Here is a 6,000-nt window from a genome sequence, read left to right on the forward strand (position 1 = left end):
ATTTTATGGCTAAATAATATGCCAATAATATGAATACCTAGGCATCCATCAATGAACTCTTAGGTTCTCTCCATGTCTTGGCTATTATAAATAATGTCAGTAGGTGTGTGATGGGTGTCTAGATAGATTTTTAAGTTAGAGTTTTCATTTCCTTTGGATATATTCCCAGCAAGTGAACTGATGGATCATTGGTTGTTCTATTTTTAACTTTTTGACGGGACTCCATACTATTTTCCAGAGTGGTTGTACTAATTTACAATCCCACCAATAGTGCAAAAGGGCTCCTTTTTCTTCACATACATGCCAGCCTTTGTTATAGCTTGTCTTTTTGGCGATGGTCATTCTAACAGGCCATTCCCTAATGACTAGTGATGTTGAGCGTCTTCTCATGTACCTATTGGTCATTGCTGTATCTTCTTTGGAAAGAGTCTGTTCATGTTTTTTGCCCATTTTTTAATTGGATTATTTGTTTATTTTGGGTTTTGTTTTTTTTTGTTTTGCTATTGAGTTGTAGGGGTTCTTTATATATTTTACATATGTTGGATATTAACTTCTTTTTTAAATTGTTTAATGTTTATTTTATTTTATTTATTTTTAAATTTTTTAAATGTTTTATTTATTTCTGAGAGAGAGAGAGAGAGAGACAGCATGAACAGGGGAGGGTCAGAGAGAGAGGGAGATATAGAATCTGAAACAGGCTCTCCAGGCTCTGAGCTAGCTGTCAGCACAGAGCCCAACATGGGGCTCGAACCCACGAACCACAAGATCATGACCTTAGCTGAAGTTGGATGCTTAATCGACTGAGCCACCCGGGTGCCCCTATGTTTATTTTATTTTTGAGAGAGAAAGAGACAGAGCATGAGCATGGGAGGGTCAGAGAGAGACAGAGACATAGAATCTGAAGCAGGCTTCAGGCTCTGAGCTGTCAGCACAGAGCCTGATGTGGGGCTTGAAACCATGAACCGCGAGGTCATGACCTGAGCTGAGTCGGATGTTCAACCGACTGAGCCACCCAAGAGCCCCTATTTTTGATATTAACTTCTTATCAGATACATGGAAATGTCACATACATTCAAATACTTTTTTCCCATTCAATAGGTTATTTTTTCACTTTGCTAACGGTTTGTTTTGCTGTGCATACCCTTCTTAGTTTGATATAGTCCACCTATTTATTTTTTATTTTGTTGCTTGCACTTAGGTGTGCTCTTCAAAAATTCATTACTGAGACCCAAGTCAAGGAGCTTTTATCCTGTGTTTTCCTCTAGGAATTTATATTTAAATCTTTGATCCATTTTAAGTTAATTTTTGTGACTGGTATAAGATTGGGGTCAAGTTTCATTCTTTTACCTTTGAATTTCCAATTTTTCCAGCACTGTTTACTGCAGAGATTATTTTCCCCCAGTAATTATCAAATTACTCCCTTGTCAGATATTAATTGATCATATGCTTGGGCTTATTTCTGGGCTTTCAAGTCTGTTCCACTTATCTATTTGCTTTTTTTATGCAAGTATCATATTTTTTAATTACTAAGGCTTTATGATATAGCTTGAAATCAGGAAGTATGATGCCTCTTGCTATGTTGTTTCTCAAGATTCTTTTGATTTTTCAGGAGATCTTTTGTGGTTTTGTATAAATTTTAGGAACGTGTTTTGTATCTGCAAAAAAAGAAATACCATTAGAGTCTTGGTAGGGATTGCACTGAATCTTTTGGTAGTATTGGCATTTGAATAATATTAATTTTTCCAATCCATGAACACGGTATACCTTTCCAGTTATTTGAGTCGGTTTCAATTTCTTTCATCTATGTCTCATATTTTCAGAGTAAAGATCTTTCACCTCCTCAGCTAAATGTATTCTTCAGTATTTTTTTTTGTATTTGCTGTTGTTATAAATGGGATTGATGTCTTAATTTCTTTTTCAGAAAATCTGCTATTAGTGTATAAAAATGCTACTGATTCTTGTATATTAATTTTGTATCCTGCAACTTTACTGAATTCATTGACACACCCCTTTATTATCAGCCTGTGACAGGATAAATACCGAAGATAGGAGAAAGATCTGAGAAACTTGTAGAGCAATTTGACATTGATATATCAATGATATCCAATTGCACAATTTTGCAGTTTACAAGAATACTGATCTGCAGAGGCCTGGAATTAGAAGCAAAACAAAGCAACAAGAAATCATTGGTCCATCACTACAGAGCGAGAGAAAATCATGGACCAGGTGAGAAAAATGATGATATAGGGCAGAAACTATATATTTTTGCAGCTGCCTGGAAGGTGCCCTGAGTGCCCTGGGAAGAAAGTCGAACTGCCTGGAGTACATAGAGAAGGATGATTAGGGAATTTCGAAATAGACACGGTCGGGATGGTGCAACGGCACAGAGAGAGCATAGACACCCCTATCTATCCCCCGTCCACATCACCCCTGCTGTCAGAGGGATCTTCCAAAATGGAGATCTGATCACGTGACACCCTTGCTTAAATCCTGAAGCAGACGCGCTGCTGCCTAATGTTCCTCAGCAACCCAGCACCACTCACAAGGCTGCTCACCACCACCTGACCAGTGGCATTTTTAGCAAGGCCTTCTACCAGTCCAGCCGTGCACCCTCCTCCCAGGGCGGCTGGCTTTCCTGGAGTGGAGACCCCAGCAGGCCCTACCACATCCATGCCTATGCACCTATCACCTCTTCTGTTTGCAAGGCCCTTCCTCCTCTCACCCCTTTTCTGGTGAAATACCACACACCCTTTCCTGTTTCACCTTTCATATTCTCTGAGACTCTCCGCTACTTGATGTCAAAGGCACAGGCCGGGAGCCCGGCTGCTTAAGGGGTACTGAGAGAGCGTGGGACTGGAAAGGGCGACTTGCAAATTCAGCCCCCCCTCTGATAGTTCCATGGCTCTGTGTCTTCATCGGGCATCGCGCGGCTGGAACAGGAAATGAGTTTTAGGCCATTAGGTAGGAGCACTTACCAAATGACTCTGAAACCAGAATCTGGACATCTCACAGCTTGGGGAAGAGCAGGGACAAAGCAAACTGAGGTCGGTGGTAAGAGAAGTAGCTTTCAAGGGTGGATGCACTTTTCCCAGGATTCCCATCCTTCTCAGAGACAGACCCAATAAAGCAGGGCTTTGCGAACTTTTGCCCTAAAGAGCCACATCGTGAATACTTTAGGCTTGTGGGCCAGACAACGTGCGTCACAACTGTTTTGTCGCCGCAAAGCAAACGCAGCCATGGACGAGTGGGTATGGCCGCGTTCCAATGACACTTTTACAAAAGCGTTTCCAACAACATTTACCAAAACAGGCTGCAGGCAGCAGTTAGCCCATGGATGGTAGTTTGTCAACCCCTGCTCAAAGGAGAGTATCCACCTTCTTCTGCCCCGTCTCTCAACAGCGTTTCAGAGGCCTCTCTGGATTTACCTTTAGAGTTTCTAAATCCCTGGAGTTTTTTGTTTGTTTGTTTTCTTTCTGTCCAAACAGCACAAACAGTAAGTCATCTGCTTCTACTTGCCAATCAGCAGCAGAGGCATGAAATGTCCTTTAACGGTAGAGTGAGAGATGCATGTCATGCACTGAACACCATCTAAGTGCCTGTAAAATTCATCCTTAACCCAAGTCTTCATGAGATAGACATGGACAGATGAGATTCCTACCATGAAACCCTCTGGGAAAGAAACATTACCATAAAGCGATTCTGGAATAGCAGCTGGACTCTGCCTGGGCTTTGGTACCTGGAGACTCAAGTTAAACTTTTTGTAAACTAAGGTAGGGCTGGTGCTTAGAAGATGCACGTGTCCACAGTCTAGATAGATTGTCTATGTTTCACAGCCTATGTGAAAAACTGCCAAGGTTACAATGTCTTTGAGTTAATAGAGTGTAGGGCAAAGCATACATTAAGCCAGTGTACATTAAAGGCAAGCATGCACGTTTCCACCGTAATATACTCTATAAAATGCCAAAACCAAATAGCTCCATCAATTAAAATCTAAAACAATGGGATTACTAAAAACATGACATAGCCAGCATCAGGCAGGGATATGAAGGAAGCTTACGGAAGTAAGCCTTTGTCACAGCCATCTGCCCCCAAGAGGCTCTATAAAGGTCCCCCTGCCTTCCTACTTCCTCAAAGTCACAAATCAGGACATGTTTTGCCTCACTGGTAATGCTAGTGAGGGGGGAGCTGTGCGGCTGGAGCCCCGACTTTGTCCTCATCATCTCCTGATGATATTTTACTACCTTCAGACTGGCCACAGTCCCCTACCCTGAAAGGGAACCTAAGCAGGAGCTTGTTCACCCGGCAGCTCTTGCTCTTAGACGTGGTCAAAGTCAGTGTGTCGTTTGTAGCCATCAGTGGAGCTGGGTCCTTTCAGATCTCAGACTACTTTCTGTCTCTTTCCTTGTGCGTTAGATGTCTAACCACACCCAAGAAACGTGGGTAATAATCCTGGTATCTCTTATCTTTTATTCATTCATTTATTTAAAATGTTTATTTAGTTTAGAGAGAGAGAGAGAGAGCACAGAGCAAGGGAGGGGCAGAGAGAGAGGGAGACAGAGTCTGAAGCAGGCTCCAGGCTCTGAGCTGTCAGCACAGAATCCGATGTGGGGCTCGAACTCACAAACCGTGAGCTCATGACCTGAGCTGAAGTCAGACACTTAACAGACTGAGCCATCTAGGCGCCCCTTCTATCTTTTTTTAAAGGGCATCCAAACCACTTGTAAATTATATTTCAGTTCAAGATCAACTCATTGAGCCCCTAGTATATCTTTATGATATAAAATCAAACAAGGATGGTGTAGAATATTTGTTGGTCATCACACAGATGCATAAGTTAGGTCTGTTTTCCTATAGGCTCTTCTGACAAGGGTGCTACATAATTATTTCAATTTTATCAAGATGGTGTAAGTTAGCAATTTTATACCCCCTTTCTCACCATTTATCTTTGGACATTTAGTTTTACCTTTCAAAGTACATTTTGAATAAATGTACTCTCAGGTTCAGAAAGAATTAGTTTGAGTGTATTCTAATGCCATGTCCTTTTATGCTTCAATTATTTACGATGGCTTTGGTTACTGACCTATTTTATTTGTCATTTTATGACATACATATTTTCAGTGGAGACACTCAGGCTAAGCTGTATTTATTTACACCGCAGTACATTAACCATAAAACTATCTAACTACAGTAAAACCACGATAATCTGGAACCCTCGGGGGGTGGGTTATACAAGATGGCCAAGTTGTAAGAATCAACATTAACTGCTTGTGATGGAAACCTTTCAAAAATGGATCATGCCTTTCCCTCTTCTCTTTGAAAGCCAAGTCTCATGAACTCTGATGGTAACTCGCACTCATCAGTAAGATTGTACTGTGTGACTGCGCTCTCACTAACGGACATTGGGGGTTTCGGTTTGTTCTTCGTCTCTTTGCCATTTGTCAGAACAATCCTGCTTCTTCAGTTGCTGACTTCTGTATTTCTCACTGGCCCTATCTGGGGTCCTTCCTCTCCCCTTGAGATTGCTGATGTTTCCGTGGACTTGGGGACCAGGGATGGCGTTTGTTAAAAAACAGGCAGACCTGAGAGAGGGTTTCCAGCCCCACTAGCGGCTCAGATACCGCAGCGGTATATTAATTTGCAGCCAGCTCTTGTCCCTGTGAAAACCCTTGTTCCCTTACATGCCTGTTCTCTGTGTGTTTTAGCCAACAGCGGGGGGGGGGCGGGGGGGGGGGGGGGGGCGTCTGTTCTAACTCCTTCCCTCAGCATGCTGCTTTGCTTGCCAGGGCTGTGCAGAAGCTGACTGTCCCTTACAGGGTAGGGGAGCCCCAGGCCTCGCGTCTGCAAAGTCGCGAGCTAGTCGACCACTCCTTAGAAAAGAGAATCAGGCTTAAAGCAGGCCTCATTTTAAGTTCATAGTTTATTAAATGATGAGTATGTTGTGATAAGATCCTGCTAATTCTCCTTTCTTCTTTGCCCTGCTGCTTCTTTTTCTTTAAAAAA

The sequence above is a fragment of the Hyaena hyaena genome, unplaced genomic scaffold (genome assembly GCF_003009895.1).
Source record: "Hyaena hyaena isolate Hyena2069 unplaced genomic scaffold, ASM300989v1 scaffold_7, whole genome shotgun sequence".
NCBI lineage: Eukaryota > Metazoa > Chordata > Mammalia > Carnivora > Hyaenidae > Hyaena > Hyaena hyaena.